The sequence below is a fragment of the Cygnus olor genome (assembly GCF_009769625.2).
Source record: "Cygnus olor isolate bCygOlo1 chromosome W unlocalized genomic scaffold, bCygOlo1.pri.v2 SUPER_W3, whole genome shotgun sequence".
Taxonomy (NCBI): domain Eukaryota; kingdom Metazoa; phylum Chordata; class Aves; order Anseriformes; family Anatidae; genus Cygnus; species Cygnus olor.
In genome coordinates, this window is record NW_024429074.1 from 1,586,023 (window position 1) to 1,603,765 (window position 17,743).

The following is a 17,743-nucleotide window of genomic DNA, read 5'->3' on the forward strand; positions in this document are numbered from 1 at the left end:
AGGGCTTAAAAAGACCTTTTCAAGTCTGATAGCTGAGCCAATTTTTATAGAGGGCAGAAAAGCAGATCTTTAAGTTTCTTTTAATAATTTATGCTCTACTAGTGCCCAAAGGGCTTGGAATCATGTCTGTGAATTGCAGAAACATATCTCTGGATATGCACTGTGCTAGGAGTTCAAGGCCTGGGCAATTTAAGACCTGGTCCTATATACTGCTCCTGAAAAAGGCAGTTCCTTCAGAGAAAGAAAAGGAAAAACAAGGGCATACTAACATTCCTCTATTGCATCCAGCTCAAGAAAGGGGAATAAGATACTTCCTTCTTTGGAAGATCCACCCAAAATGAGTCATTGGGGCAGTTAGGCTATTTAAAACTCAGTTAGACAATGTCTCTGCAGTTGGTGAAATTGAAAGAAGGGCCCTGTTGAGGCAAAGAAGGAGTTGGGCTGCATAACCCGGTTATTTGCTTCTATCTTTGCTTTTATAATAACACAGAGAAGCCTGGTTTATCCATAATTAGACTGTTCCTGGCTCCCCTTGGCTGATGGCAACTGAGATAAACAGTCTTTCTAAAGTCATTAATTTCAGATTCTTGATTATCGTCTGGGTTCAGATCTACTCAGGCGGATGAGGGAGCTAAATCCACATTTCCCACATCTCCTTGTTGCAAAGAGAAAATGGCAAAACAACATCAAAAAGTTTTTATAGCTAAATAATTTCATTACTGAGCTACTGTGAAACTTTAAGCCATCCTTCCAGAATGGCGATTTAGTCCTTAAACCAGAGGGGGAAAAAATGAGATCTACATTTAGAAAGCCAGCATTTCTACAGATACTGATCTTGCATAAATGTAGAAGTAAATGAACTGAAATATGAGAAAATACCTATCTGAGATCAGGAGATGGGGGGTCTGGAAATGATTAAATTTGCTCAGGGAGTCTAAATATATTAGATTGAACATCAGTATCTCAAAGTGAACAAAGGCAGGATAAAAAGACATGGAGCAAAACAAAGCTAAATTTCATTCACATCAGTTCATATTTACCAGATTGTTGCTGGTGAGCTCTAAACATCTAAAAAATCAGGAACAAGTACCTTGAAACTGCAGTTGCCAAGTCTCTAAACAGCCTGTTTTCAAATGAGCACCAACTTCCTCCCTACTCAATCTTACTGGAGACAGAGGAATTAGATGGGGGCTTCTTTCCTGCTTTATGTCTCACACAGAGGTGCCACTCTGTGATTTTGGTGGGGAAAGTGACATTTAAAAACAATGAAGTGAGACTATAAAAACTGGCACTCTGACATGCTTTTCCTGAGGAGACAAACACAGTGTTTATGTTTTAAAGACCTCCTGACAGCCTTTGCCATTGCAATTACTGTCTCTTCAACTCTGAACACTCCAGTACAGTCAAATTTCAGTGAAACAATAAAGGGGGATGTAAACTGCTGGCATATCGACTGCATCAAAAATTCCATGATGGGGGCAGATGCTGGGCTGGATTTCATGGCAAAGCAGCTGTCCTGGTTTTGGCTAGGATAGAGTTAATTTTCCTCCTAGTAGCTGGTATGGTGCTGTGTTTGGGATTTAGGATGAGAATAATGTTGATAACAAACTGGTGTTTTAATTGTTGCAGAGCAGTGCTTACACCAAGCCAAGGACTTTTCAGCTTCTCGCTCTGTCCTGCCAGCGGGCAGGCTGGGGGTGCAGCAGGAGCTGGGAGGGGACAGACCCAGGACAGCTGACCCAAACTGGCCAAAGGGGTATTCCATACCATCTGACGTCATGCTGAACAATGTATAGGGGTGGCTAGCCGGGGTGGAGGGGGGGCCGACTGCTCGGGGATAGGCTGGGCATCAGTCAGCAGGTGGTGAGCAATTGCATTGTGCATCACTTGTTTCATATACATTAGTATTAGTAGTACTATTATTATTATTTTCCTGTTTTAATAAACTGTCTTTATCTCAACTCACAGGCTTCACTTTCCCATTTCTCTCCCCCATCCCGGAGAGGGAGGGGGGAGGGTGAGCAAACGGCTGTGTGGTGCTTAGCTGCCAGCTGGGTTAAACTGAGCAGCCACCTTATGCAAGTCATTTAGGTGCATTTTACCCCAAAATGGGAGCCACCTGTTTGACTTATTGCTGGGACCAGGTTATTTTTAAAGGAAAAAGAAGACCTATTGCTTAGCTGTTCCCTTAACTAGCCTATGGGCTACACTAGTATTACCTAATGTGAGTCAAAACAAGTTGATGCTGCCATTAAGGCTGATTATAAAGAAATTTAGGGGAAGAACATCATCCACATTCCAAGTATGCAGCCTGTGAGGAGCAATGGGATAGTCCAGTGTGAGGCTGTTTTCCACAGAACATTGGCAGAGAACCATTTAGGCCAAAATAGAAAAAAAGTAAGGAAAGAATGAGCAAAATCTGATGCTTGAAAGTAATGGTAAATATAAGCATATTTCTGTTTAATACCCAAAGTCCCCCAAGCATCTGATGAAAACCATATATGACCTTTGACCCCTGACCTCGCTACTCCTTTCCAAAAAATGGAGCCAGGAATTTCTAACCAGTGGAAAAGTCAATCTATATAAATTATATAGAGAGAGCAGGCATGTATGCAAAGGACAGCTATAGCCTGGGATCCCAGCAGTAATACTCTACACACACAACAAACTGTCATGCTTCATTGTGTGAAGTTGTAGCTAGGATATGCCTTTCACATGACTAATGCAAAAACAATGAAGACAACATGTTATGATTTAAACTACATTTGTCCTCCTTACCGAGGGAAAAAACAACTACATTTATGCTGAACAAAACCTGAGCACATTGTTTGTCCAAGGCTTAACCCCACAGTGAGCTAGGTCTGGTAAAAGCCCTATTAAATATTATTTATAAATGGAAACCAGAGACATGAGGGAAATAAGGAAAGAGAATATGAGGTTGCAAAGTGTACTTATATTCATAAATATGCACTATTTTTCCAGGTTCTGGACACATGGTTTACTATTTTAGCTGCGTTTGTGGTGACTATCTGGCTACATACTCTTAACCAACAGCAAAATTAAACTAATTGAGACTATGTACTGCTTAGCCCAGGGCTCTGTTACCTCCCTTTGCCGCCAACCAAGAGCATGTAAAAAGCAATTACCATAGCTCAGCTGCAAAGTGGTAGCTTCCCAGCCTGCAACAATAAAATCACCATTAGCAAGGAGAAGTTGAATCATGATCACTGGTGCAAGAAGGAAAAGGCAGCAGGTGCCCCATGCAAGATAAAGAGGAGCTGCTCATCACACAGCAGAGAGCAGACCTGTGGGATGCTGTGGGTGCTAAATATCTCCTGCAGAGTCTGGACAAGCATATGAATGAGAAAATTCACTGCATGTTACTTAACGGACAAAAATGAAAACCAGTTCAGGAGACTCCCTGAGGGATGCAGAGTGAGATGTGGAGGATGAGGCAGGATTACACATGCTCGCTCAGTTCCTTCTCTTCCTCAGGCACCCTGTGATAGCTGCTGTTGGAAACAGCTGCTGGGCTCAACAGCCCCTTGGTCTGACCCAGTCCTTGCCTTCCTATGTCCCAGCCTGTTCATGTGCCTCAGCCCTGAGGTTCAGCTCTGGTCTAGTGGGTATATTTCATTCTGTTAGCATGACTGACCACTGAGAGCCAGGAGGAGGAAAACGCTCTCATTGCAGAAATTTTAGCTGGTAATATATTTAAAGAGGAATCTGCAAGTCCATGTTGATTTCTTTCTGCTCTCAGAATGACATCGGAACCACCCTTGCAACTGCAGAGATGCCTGTTTGCTGAGCTAAAACTCCAGTGGGGATTTCGATAGCCATTTCCATTTCAGCATCTAAACAGCAGATTTAAAGAATAAGTGTTTCGGCAACTAAAATCAAGTAAAACCATCTCTCAAACCACCTAGTTAACACTGACTTGGTGGGTCTGTGGGAGCCATCAAGCTTCACCTTTGGGCTGCAGCAAGGGCCTGCCATTAGCAACCCATTCATTGTTAATTCAAAATCGCCTCCTTTAGACAAAGAAGCCAGCTGGGTAGGGATGAGATGAGATGTCTTCACAGCAGTGTGGTTGATGCATTTGTTACAAGATGCTGTCTGGTACCTGAACAACAACACAAATGACTATGACTGCAGTACAAAACACTGCTGCTGTTTGTGAAACCAGTTAGCGTGTCCAGCAGCAGGGAAACGTCAGCATCTCTCTCAGCAAGGCACTGCACACCCACTGTATGATGTACTGATTTTAATAAAGACAGACAGAGATCTTTATTTCTATCTTCTAAAGCTCACCATGCTATGTCAGGCTGCATTACCCCATGTGTCAGTGTCAGGCAGATAGCATTAAATTGCTAGAAAAGTGCCATACTGGCCTGTGACAAAAGTATTTCATTAATGGAGTTGCTGTGTTGGGATAGCAGGCTGGATGCCTGTGCTTTGGAGGAGATATTATCTGTGCTGCAGCATTGGCTGTATGCTCTGAGGGAAGCTGGCGACCTGTTCGAGCAGCTCCTACACCAGCATACAGGAGACAGACTGGCATGAAGAGCACATGTCTAGACAAGCTGGGACAAAGGGTCCAAGGAAAATCCTTGAGGTTACCCAGTCTGCAGCAGAGCAGGGAACGGTGCCCTCAGCCTGTCCCATGGCCATGGAGGTGGCTGTCCCTCCTGGCAGGTTGTCCCAGCCTCTCCACCCCGTGTCACTGCCCTGACCTTTGTTGTCGTGTCAGATCCGCACTTTGCAGAGCTCTCTCAGGCTCAGTATGTTGGAGAAGTTGAATTCATCCATCTGGTTCCTCTTGGACTTGTTGGACTCCTTCAGGGCAAGGATCCCACTGTCCCCGTTCTCCCCAAACAGAATCAAGGACACGTTGGCATCCATGCCTGCTCCTGGAAGACAGAGCAAGGCATATTGTCACAAGCTGCCCTGCCGTGCAGGGCTGACACCCAGCCTCCAAATGTGTGGAAAAGGAGGCATCAAAGGCAGGCTGGAGGCGGCTGCAGTGATGCTCAGGTTTCTCCAGGCACAGCCAGCAAATTTCAGTGAATCTGTGCAGGATCCTAAGAGGACACCTCATGGTAGCTAACAAGCAAGCCCTTGGAGCCCATCCCCCAAATACAGCTGGAACACTTTGCCTTGGGGTCAAGGTATGGTGAGTGTGATGGTAACAGCATTAATAGGAAGCACAAATATTTACTCCTGGTGGATTTGAAAGCAAAATGCAGATTATCAGTCAAAACACTGTGGCATTTTGAGGCCCACTCCCCATTTCCCTTTCCCATTAGCCGTCTCCTATACTCCTGTTTCTCAAAATATTGTCCAAGTTGAACCAATGGAAAAAGTTCCAGTTTATCATACAACTCCCAGCCCTTCTCATGTACATGGAAAGTATTTTAAGATTATCTTTATTACCTGATATTGAATTTGATATGCCCATTACTGACCATATTTTGCAGAAGAAAACAGAAATGCTGTCGATTTTCATGATTTCTGGAGAATTCAAGTCTATACCATCACCTGAAATGACCTTATGAACATTTTAGCTGAAGGCGTTACCACAGTTTTACAGGGTACTATTTATAATTTGACCAAAATTATGAACTATCGTCTTATTCCTTTTTATTTTTGATGCCACAATAAGAAAGCAGATTCATAGAAAGAAACTTGACTCCATGTGGGCAGGTGTTCATTGCTATGTCAGAACTGAGGCCCTTAAATTTTAGCAAATAAAAATAAGATAATCAAACCCAAATCTGGCTTACAAAGAAACTCAGTGTCTGCTGCCCTTGGTTGGATATCCTCGCTTTGAAAACTCTAAGTGCCTGCCAAACCTTTCTTATACAACTGTATCGTAAATCCACTTTGGGCCACGCAGACTGTATTTCCCACAGCTCCATTCAAAACACAATGCAGAGACAAAGTCAGGGGGGCTGAAAACTTTTAGACAAAGCTATCACTTCTTCAGGATAATCATTGGAATACTTAAATTAAGAAGAAATCACCACTTTTCTTATAGGACTGAAAAAATGCTAAAATAAAAAAGGGGGGGGGAGTCATACAGGCAAAAGGTAAAAGCATCATTTGATGTCCACATGAAAAATTGTGTATGTTAAATTGGGGCTAATTTTCAGCAGTTCCCTGGAAAAGACTTAAGAAGGAAGAGAAAACATCAGGGATTCAGGCAGTTCATCTGGCAGTACCTTTTATGACCCTAAAGCTTGCTGAGGTGAGGGACAAAGCAAACTAAAGTCCATTTCCTTACAAGGAGCAGGCTCCCAATTAATGCAAGGTCTCAAAAAGCACAGAACCAATTGTTTCTTAGCAAAACCTTTCCAGCAGGAAGAAGCTTATGGAGGCCTCATGCCGTGACATTTCCCTCACAAGCAATTAGCAGGAGATGGGAAAGAAAAGAAGAGAAATTGCTGAATCAATGTACATTTCACCTATTTTGGTCTCTCTCTCCCCACCCTCCTTTTTATTTTTTAATTTTAATTCCAGGAAACTGTCAGGCACACTTAGGAGCTGTAACAAATTTGACAAATGAAGGGATGAAGGCCCTGTTGTTGCACAAGCCTTAGCTGGCAATAAGTGCAATAGATTAGGGGTCAATACTGGGGTCTGCACCACTGAACTTCATCAACACCCTAAACGATGACAGAGTGTATCCTCAGATTTGCAGATGACATTAAATCTGGTGCAGTGAGTGACGCTGAATGGCAGAACTCCAACCCAAATGAATCCTGAGAAACTTGAGGGCCAGGCAAGCAGAAATCTCATAAAGTTCATCAAGGAGAAATGCAAAGTTCTGCATCTGGGGTGGAATAACCTCTGCACATGGATGTGCTGGGGAGTTGAAGAGGACCCAGAGGTTATGGCACCAATATTCATGTTCAGGCTGAACCTGATCTAACAGCAAGCTCTCAGTGTTCAATACAAACCATAAATTGGGCTACATCAGGAGGAGTGACCAGGAAAGATCTTATCCCTTTTGCTCAGTGCAGAGGAGCCCCCACTTATACCATTGTGTTGATTTGGGTCCCCAGGTCAAGGGGGATGTGGGAACAGTAGGAAGGGCCCAGTAGATGGTTGCCAAAATGGACAGGTGCTGGGGCATATGGCTGTGAGGAGAGGCCAAGGGACATGAGCTGGTGCAGGTGAACTAGGACCCTGCGACCGTGTAGAGGGAGCAATAAAATGATGACAGGGCCAGGTGCTGTGGAGATGTCAGACATACCCCAAGGAGCCACAGCCACAAATTGCAGCTGGGGAGGTCCAGACTGGGCATTAGGAGAAAAATCTTTCTTAGAAAAATGGTGCAGGTCTGGAACTGGTGCCTGGGGAGGTGGTGGCACCACCATCCCTGGAGGTGTCCAAGATCAGATGGGCAGAACCTTGGCTGATCCAGCCTAGTGATGGCAATAGTGCTTTGAGGTGGAAACTAGATAAAATCATAGGTACTTTTGTTGGAAGAGGCCTCTGGAGGTTATTTTATGATTCTTACTGAGCAGCTACATAGCTTTTAACAAAACTGGATTTGAGTCATAGCCTTCTGAGGCCAAAGAATGTCCTTCTTTTGACTTAACAGAGTCTTGGATACAGCACTAGGAACTGACACCAACTGTCTTAAATTATGTATTTTGTAGGCTATAGCTGAGCTGACAACATACTAATTAATCTTATAACAGCAGAGATAAAAACCTCCTGCTTCGTTAATGCTTGGAAAATGAGAAAGCAGGATTTATTCTTCCTCAGTCTTTATTGCATTACCATGTGTATAATGCCTGCATATAGAACACAGAAAGGCTGCGTAAGTTAACATTAAAAGGCGAGGACATTTCTGTGCCATTTCACATGCTCCAGCTGTATCTGTGGGTCATACCTTGAAGAAAATGAGATTGTGTTTTACTTCTCTTACAAGATCAAAAGTAAATCCAGATCTTGGTTTAAACCAAGGATTCCCCATCTGGCTTAGGATGTGTCTGCTGTAACAAGCTCTTCTCCCCTTATCTGTATGTATTCTGAGAGCTGCCATCTGAGGTACAGCTGGTGGCCTTTGAACTTTGAGACAGGATTTGGTCTGTTTGCAGGAGAAGCTTTTCACTGATACAGCCTCTGTATGTTATGTGATCATCCAAGGTAAATGACTTCTGGAAAGCCAAACTGTAACTCTGAATCTGATGAAGGAGTGAGAAGGATACTCCAGAGGATGCTCCAGCCCACTGGTTAAGAATACTCTCCTGCATGAATTGACCAGAAAGAATTTAGCCTAGGAGTTAAGATCAGAAGTACAATTTTTGGAGTGACAAATCCTACTCTGCGTTTTCTCTCTTTTTTTTTCCATTGTCTCTGATGGACTGGACAGTTGAAAACAATTGCAGAGAAAAACTTTATACCTAGAAATAAATACTGTTGATTCTATTCACAGCGGAGTATTGCTGTCCCAATATCAATCAGCATGTCAGGAAATGATATAACATGTTTAAACTGACTGTCAAGGATAAAAGGTCTTTTCTTCTCAATTGGTCGAACCAGGAGTAATCGTGGAATACATAATGATCAAAGAGGGGAGATGGTTCATGACTTGTACCCTCTTTAGATAAGCTGGATAAAGTTCAGCACTATGTCAGTGAGCTGTTTGATCTAATCATAAACAGACTCTCTGAAATCTCTGTGATCTGCTCCTTCCTACTGGTTGTTGCTGCTCATAATGAAATAAAATGCTTCATGATTAATACCCATCATCCCTCATTCAACAGGAAGGGCAGATCTGTCTCCTGTTGCTGTCATCTTCCATTCTCCTCTCATTTCCATTTCTATCGCCTGTGTGTGCTAGGGCTGAATTTCACAAAAAGGTCACAGAAAGATCTACCGTTATACTAGATGAACTGCCAGATACATAAGCAAGTCTTACTCTCTTTTGTTTTTAGTATTTCACTACATGTTTTTCAGACGAGCAGCAGGCAGAGCAGATAGACAAGAAGTGGTGAGGTAGCACTAAGACACTTTGCCAGGGGAATTTTGATATTCTCAGCTAAAACCTCACAAGCCGCATAAATGACCACTGGTAAATTTAAAAGAGAGATAGAAGATAGAGAGAGGGGTGGAGATCAGGAGGTGATATGTGAACTGGTGTGGCAGAATACCCTTAGAGGGTCAACTATTATTACAATTACAATTATTATTACAATTACCCTTAGAGGGTCAACATTTCAGACAAGTTCTCAGCAAGATAATGTGCAACATGCCCCAGGCTAGCATGAGACAACTGTGTACTTGGTTGTAGCTTTCACTCAGCAACCTGACAGAAGTTCTAATGAAAAGAGGCAGTGATCCCAGGAAATGACACAAATCCCACTTCTTGTCTCTTGAAGCTCTGCAGCTTTTACCTCTTCTATATGCATTTAGGGATTCTTTTTCATGGCTAGAGATAAATGGTTTCAAAACACTTTAAAAGAGAGAGTGAATTACTTCCGTCCTCTTTGGACAAAGCTGAGGGTGCCAACCAAAAACCCAGAGCCCAGAAGCTTTGACATTAACCTGTTTGTCCACCCTATGTGGTCATTGGACCTGACCAAAAAGGAAAAGGGGGCTCCTGACCATCACAGCATGGTCTGGCAATACCTTATGATTAAGGTTTCTTCAGAGGAAGCAGTGAGCAGCCAAATCTAGACTTTGTGTCTAAACGTTTCATGCCCACTGCTCAGATGAGAACAAATCCCATAGAATAACATTGCTAAGATGAACAGACAGCCGAAATGACTGTTCCAGCACAGTAGGGTTAGATTATGCTTTTCTTAACATAGCTTCTAATTAATCAGGAGATGTTTTCCCATGCTAAAAACTGAGCTTCATACTAGAAAAGTCATAAAATATCCACCATGGACATACCTCCAATATCACTGGTTTTAACCTGAATAGTGTACATTGTGTCCTCCATCATCTGCTCGTCATTTATCATGGCTGGCATCTCACACACAAGACTTCCTGTGGCATTTTTCACCTTTGACAGCCATTCACCATAAGTAAATGTGGCCACTTCTTGATTAGTCAGGTTCTTCATGACTATCTGTGAAGAGCCAAAATAAAGGAAAAAAACTACAGCTACAATTTGAAGGAGAGCAAAGATTAAATTTATAAAGTGCACAGTGTGGTATAACGTGGATAGAGCTTGGTCACAGTTTGAAAACCTGTACTGATTTCTTCCAGGATAAACTGAGCTCTCTCTCATGGACAACATTTGCTGTGGTGACTTGTCCTGAGAAACAGTCTTCATAATATCAGACCTTTCCATGCATGGGCTAAAGCATAGGAAGAAATTTGATCTTCTGACCTAAGTTATGGGCAGAGCTCATCTCTATGAGAGTCAGACCTTTCCTGGATGTCTGTATGCTATTAACTCCAAAGGAGGAGGAACAGAGAGTTTTTAAAAACCTCATTAAGCTCTCCCTGAAGTACACAGTACCTTTCTTTCACCTGCCTCTTCTGTGCAAACACACAGCAATCATCGTAGACATATGCAAACCAACCCCAAACAAGTTAAGGAAATGCACAAGGAAAAATTAGGCCAGGAGAACTTAATGCTTTCACATGCTTTTCCCTCTGGGAAAAGGTGACAGAACAAACAACATACAACAGATATTAGTCATACTGTCTCATGTGTCCCTGGCAGGAGCTCAGATGCTGTGGTGATAAGAACAGAATAAGGACCTGTTTAGAACAAGAAAGAGAGCTACTCCAGCAAATAGCAAATAAAATACCTGCCTTTCCATGTCTTGGTCAAACTGGGCTTCTGCAGAGCATCAGTCTAATGGGAAAAAGGCATTGCACTTGCCTACGGCAAAACTATGGCAGTAACTTGTCACTAAACTGGGGGAGTTGGAGTGAAGGGAGGAGACAGGGATGGAAAGTACCATTTGTGTTACCATCTAACAGAAACAGAGACCATACCTAAGTGAAGCAGTGTATAAAGAAACAACATCTTGCAATGCACATCTCTGCAAAGGCCATGGAAAGACGTGTCAGTGAAGTGTGACATGATATTAGGAAGAGAAAAATCATGGAACTGTGTAGAGTTAAGTTAAAAGGGACATGTGGGGGTGTCTAGTCCCACCTCCTGCTCCAAGCAGGGCTAACTGAAAGGCCACGTCCAGCTGAGTTTTGAAAATTTTCAAGAACAGAGATTCCCCAGTACTCTAGACCCCATCCCAAGGCTTCACAAGTCTCATTGTGAAGACCTTCCTCCTTACATCTGACCAGGATTTTCCTTGCTGCAACTTGTGTCTCTTGTCTCATGCCCTTTCACTGCTCACCTCTGAGAAGAGACTGGATTCTCTGTCTTTGTGCCCTCCTTTCAAGTAGCAGAAGTCTGCAATTGGATTCTCCCTTAGCCTTTTCTTCTTAAGGCTTAGAAGCCTGATCTACCTTAGCCTCTCCTAGCATGTCATAGGCTTCAGCCCTTGACTATCTTCATGACCTGCTACGTTCTCATATATCAGCCTAAGAAATTTATAAAACTTAAGAGAAAATATACTTAAATTCTGTCCTCAAACTGCATGTATCCCAGTCTATGGCCTTCTGCTGACCTCAACTAAGCTTTGCTAGAGCCTTCAGCAGTTCCAAAGAAGAATATAGTTCCAGGTTATAAAAAAACATTTTTTAAGAGGGCAGAAGCTGCTCTGAAGCTGAAGCAGTGCTATGTGTGTATTGTATGGTTCTGTGGGTAGGACACTCATCTGGGGTTTTCTCTCTTCCTGATGGTATGCAGGGTCCTGTCACACAGCACCTTCATCCCAGAGCTACAGGATATTTCGCATTGCTGAAGCTTCCCCACTTTTCTAAAAGGATGCTTGTTCACAACCAGTGACACTACTTCTGGTCAGAGAACTGCTCCGTGAGCCAAGAGATGTTGATTCAAATCCCTGCTTTGACCCAGGTGTCCACCTGGTCTCACCACCTCAGGTCTCCACCAGCCTGGCCGGTGCCCCCCTGCTGGGGTACAGAGCAGAAGGAGGTCTCTTCTCTCAAGGGTGCATGAACAATGACTTCATCATCTTGGGAGTCCAACCTGGAAACTTCTTTGGCTAAAATTTGAAAATTTAAATCATGAATAATCTCACATTGACTGAAAATGCTTTTTTTGTTGTTGTTGTTTCATCTGGGTGCATAAACTCTGCAGGAAAAAATTCAGCCAGCTCTACCTTTGCCCTGCTCAAGAACGACAGGGATGCTGTCAGTAGCAAAACGTCCTGAGCAAAGCTTGCAGGGAAATGCCAGGGAAGCAGCAGGGGGTAGGAGCAGATTAGAGCTGCCAGCTGGAGCACCCTTGCAGCCCAAGAGATCAGACCTCTCACAAACAACCCGCCCAATGCTCCAGATGCTGTCTAGGAAAAACTGTCTGGCTACTAAAACTGCCAGAGCAAAATGCCCTCTCTTCCCATCCTCAGCTGGGATGTGTGGCTTCCTGCAGTTAGCACAGACAGAAAGCAGCCTCTATTATCTTGTTCGGGGGGGGGGGGGGGGGGGGGGGGGGAGGTGTCCACAGTGGAGCAGGCTGGAGCAAGAGATTTGTTTTGTGAGCTTTGCTGGCTCTGGGGAGATCACAGCAAGGGACACGGAGGGAACAGGAGGCCTGTGGGGCAGGCTGGCTGCTAAATCCCGGCGTGGCTACGTTGCTACCTGACCTAGCACGGGTGTCCAGCCCCAGCACATCGCTCCTGATGGCCAGCGGTCAGGGAAGCCAGGAATCCCACCAAGGTGCTGTTGTCCAAGCTGGGGCAGGTAAACAGACGTTCAAGGCACCCCTCCCTCTCTCAGATGTCTCCCTGCTGACTAGAAGAGGCCTAAATAGTTTGGTAGAAAAGGCAAAAGCTGAATGTAGCTTTTCAGTGACTAAAAGGGCACAAAAATGAATCCCATCCTAGAAGGAGATGTTTGTGGGTGCTGCACACACATGCAGGCTGATGCAGGATTGTGATTTGGATCACAAGGGTCAAAAAACTCACCTCAGGGAGTTGAGCTGGGACTACGTTTGCTTTCTGTCTGTTCTTCAGAAGACTGAGCTGCTGCTTGGCAATGAAACTTCTGCTTTACATTTCATATATACTATTTTTTAGGATACCTAAAACTCACTGTGGACATCCCGCATGCTTTTAAGCCTAAGTATTATCACTAATTATGCATAGATTTTAACTGGGCTGTAGAACACCTATAAAACATGAAAAGTGGGAGCAGTGTGCATGAATAAAATGCTGATAATTTGCTTTGTAGCTGAGCAAATATTGCAGCTGCCAGGAACTTTAAGCCAGCAACTTGAAATTAATAGCATGCTGTATGCTGTAACAGGAAGGTTTGACGTCCATTCATTTGATTTACGTCTAGCCAGGCTTCTCCAAGCTGCAATAAAAAATATGCTCCCCAGGGGTTCACACCCTGCTAACACCAAAATAAGTAGGTCCTGGATTTCATCTTTAAAGACTCAACCACACTTTTTTATGGTTCTGCTGCATGTCATTAGTCTTCACTTAAAGACAGGGTCCTCTGATTGTAAAACAGAAAGACTTTGTGGCAAAGAACAACAGTCAGCTTCAGCTATAATGAATTGTCTCAAATTCTCTTAAACTCTTTCATATAAAGGAAAAAGAACAGAATAAAGACAAAGTCCCACATTCAGGATTACTGGTGATGTTTGAATGCAATACAATTAGTGCTTCATTAAGACAGCTTCTTATCTGCCTGGCTTTGACAGCACGAAGTAACATTAAAATTCCAAGGGAACCAGCTCTGCAGAATACAACAGCCTGACAGTTCCTGTTATTTCACTCGGAAAGCTCTCATCCCTTTTTATTCCTAGCTTTTCAATTCCCTGTCTAAGGCACTGGACAGCAGATGAAATCATCACATGGTCTGAGGAACTGGCTAGCCCAGGAGGAGCTTTCCAAGCATGGATTTCAATGTCCCCTAATTAGAAGTCACCTATTCTCTGATTTTTCAGAAACACTGAGCAGCATTGTCATAGCTTGATGTGGCAGAATATGAGATTCAGCAATAGGTCAGAGGAAAACATCCAAACTCCATGTCTCTCCCAGCAGTGGTGAGATCAGAAACTTGCTCAGCTTTGGAGAGCTTTCAGCACATCTTTCTGTGCGTGCTCCAGCTCTTCAAAGTGCCGTGTTTGGGCGGAAGGATTTTCTGTTTGCAAAGCGCAGCACCATATCTATAAAACGTCATACAAGGGTACATAAATATAAGTAGCAGTAGCAATAATAGCATTAATCAACAGTATTCACTCTGGCCAGACTCATCCCTCTCATAGATTAAGTATCAGCATTTAAATCTTATTGCCACTTTTTGGTGCAGTTGAAGTCTTGATATAAATGATAAATGGAGCAACAAATGATTAATTATGGGGTTGATAGCTTAATCTAGCTTCTCATTTCACTGTGCTAGTTAGCACTAACTGTGAACCATCTGTCTGAGAGTTTAGCACTACCTCCACAAGTATTTCATTATGCAGTTTTAATATGCACTTTTGACAGAAATGGACTTAAATCAGTTTTCATGTCACACCAAGCTACGTAAGTTTTCAAGGCTGGAATACAAATCAGAGAACACAAATCCTTCCTCCTCTCCTCCACAGCACTCCTGTCCCAACTTGCTGCCTGCGAATGCCAATGCTGTGTTTACCTTTGCAAGGAAGGTGGGAATGAAAGCTAATAAATAAAGTTCTCTACATATCACTGGAGCAAGGAGATCCTCTATTTCTCTAAGAAAAACAAACTACGGGTAGAGTTTTCAAAAGTTTCTCAAATATTTTTCTCAAAGAGTTGCATGAGTGGTCCACCAGTTGCTTCTGTACAGCTATCAGAGGGCTATAAACCCATCAGCTGTGTCCAAATGAGAGTACGTTTTGCCCACATCTCTGGGAAAGCCTTGCTTTGGGTGGGACAGTCCAGCAGGTTGAGGTGTTGGAACAGCTGGACAGAGCTGGCGAGAGGAACATGGGATATGCTACCTGCCGCTAGAGGTGCTATCCCTTGCCTTTGAACTATTGCTAATACATGACTGCAAGATCTGGAATGTCCCTGGGTGAATTAGCTTTATATGATTTCATTTTATATTAATACAATTTATAAAACTCAGGGGAAGGTACAAGGGAGCAGGCAAAGGGAGCTTGACTACGATGATGGAATCAAATAAGAGAACAGATTGAGTTATTCCACAGCGAGAAAAAAATGCATGTCTGTGGCATCTATTTGGAAGACATATGCTGAAGGCCTACTGCTTTGGAAAGCTGCACAAGAGTCGCTATGACAAAAGTTAGAAGTGATAATGCTCAAGTACAAGAAAGTGCTGCACCACAGCAAAGCTTTGTAGACTGCAGTAGGTGAACAGCAGTTCATCACTGCACTGGAAAACTGGTGGCCACCTAGGACCAGTGTTTAGGAACTTATTATTTATGGGAAAATGAAAGACAGCTTGAGAGAAACCAAAAGGATAAAGGAGCCAATTAAAAAAAAAAAGTGTACTATTGTTTCTGGCCATGGGTTAAGTCATTGGGTTTTTACCTATTCTTATCAAAACGTTAAGCTACAGCAATCCAGCAGGATTTTTACTCCAGAAATAGTATGTAAATAAACGTGGTAGAGATGCTTTCCTCCCTTAATGACTTCTGATTGTGTAGAATTGGCATGTTACTCTATCTCTATCTTAGAAATACAGTTATAGGGCCCTGTCCTGGTTTCAGGTAGGACAGAGTTAATTTTCCTCCTAGTAGCTGGCAGGGTGCTATGTTTTGGATTAGAATGAGAAGAGCGCTGATAACATGCTGATGTTTTAATTGTTGTAGAGCAGTGCTTACACCAAGCCAAGGACTTTTCAGCTTCTCGCTCTGTCCTGCTAGCGAGCAGGCTAGGGATGCAGCAGGAGCTGGGAGGGGACAGACCCAGGACAGCTGACCCAAACTGGCCAAAGGGGTATTCCATACCATCTGACGTCATGCTGAACAATATATAGGGGTGGCTAGCCGGGGTGGAGGGGGGGCCGGCTGCTCGGGGATAGGCTGGGCATCGGTCAACGGGTGGTGAGCAATTGCATTGTGCATCACTTATTTCGTACACATTATTACTATTAATACTATTATTATTATTATTATTGTTATTCTTTTCCCTGTCTTAATAAACTGTCTTTATCTCAACTCACAGGCTTCACTTTCCCGTTTCTCTCCCCCATCCCGGAGAGGGAGGGGGGAGGGTGAGCGAACGGCTGTGTGGTGTTTGACTGCCAGCCGGGCTAAACCACAACAGTCCATTTGGCGCCCAACGTGGGGCTCGAAGGGTTGAGATATCGACAGATTTGACCAGAGTGTGTTAAACTAATATTGGTATAAGTATTCGACCTGCTTAATAGTTGCTAGTCACAATGTTGATTGCCTTAATCTCAAGTCTGCTGTGCCTGTTTCCCTAATTGAGTTTTATAGCACGTTACTTTCTGTATGTGCTCCCTGTCGTGCTGTTTATCCTTTCCGGGCCCTGGTTTAAGATAGTTATGGTACTGTGTGGTCTAACGATGGCTTATGAAATGATGAAGTATCTGGTCATGACTCTAACCTGGTATTTGTACTCAGCACTGTCGTCGACTCTATACTTCGGAAACCATATCTCAGAAACTATTAGCAATTACACCTATTGCCTTTTTTCGTCAGGGAGTCAATCTGTGGAGGGGACAGGGGAAGATATTTTTTCCTACCTGTTCACTCTCCCTTCCTCCTTCACCACCCTCTTATCCCCCGAGCTAGTTACGGTAGCTCTCCAAGATGTTGAATATCCTTGGGATACTCAGACCAGCATGTTCTTGTTGTTATGTCTCCTGAATGCGCTTCAGGTTTTGTTTAAGGTTAAACAACTACTTAGGAATCTCATCCGGAGATCTGTCTTGAGGCGGGATATTTGCGAGTGGCAGGGAGTGTGGGAGGATATGGGCAGGTTTCTAGGGCAGTGGGCACCTCCAGTGTTTTGGACATTCACCCCTGAACAACTGCAAAATCCTAAAAAACTGGTAGAATGCTTGAAAAAAAGGTGTCATGACTCTGGCAGTTCCAAAGTGACACAAATCACTGTGGCGTGCTGGGGTCTGGCTTGTGCCTATCGAGCTGCAATTGATGCTACTATCAACCTAGTGACAGACCCTGCGGCCGTTCCAGTCCCAGCTCCTGCAGCTGTTCCAGTTCCAGCTCCCGCAGCCGTCCCAGCTCCAGCTCCCGCAGCCGTCCCAGCTCCAGCTCCCGCAGCCGTCCCAGCCCCTGCAGCCGCTCCCACTCCTGTGGCTGGGTCAGAGAAACGAACTGTAGCAGTGCAAGTTGCCCCTGCAGAGGGTATTCCAACCCCTGTGGCAGACCCTGTGGCTGGGTCGGAGAGGCGAGCTGTAGCAGTGCAAGTTGCCCCTGTAGAAAAGGTGAAAAAATGGTATAGAGACTCAGTTCGTTTAGAACGCAGAAAGTCTTCTGCTAAGTCTGGGTGTGGAGAAGACGAGGCTGGGCCATCAAGTGTGCAGGAGGATGAAGATGAGGATGAGGATGTCAGAAAATCAACAGTAACTACCCGAACCCTATACCAGCGTGAGCTACGAGATGTGCGAAAAGATTTTGGTCGCTGTATAGGTGAGCAGCTTGTCACCTGGCTGCTCCGGTGCTGGGACACTGGAGCCAATGGTGTGAAATTAGAGGGCA

At 43.9% G+C, this 17,743-nt stretch overlaps 1 pseudogene; it reads right to left on the minus strand.

Annotated features, from left to right (window-relative positions):
* Positions 1–3,535: 3,535 nt before the first annotated feature.
* The window catches only part of LOC121062951, a 33,076-nt pseudogene continuing 18,868 nt past the window's right edge, over positions 3,536–17,743 (minus strand).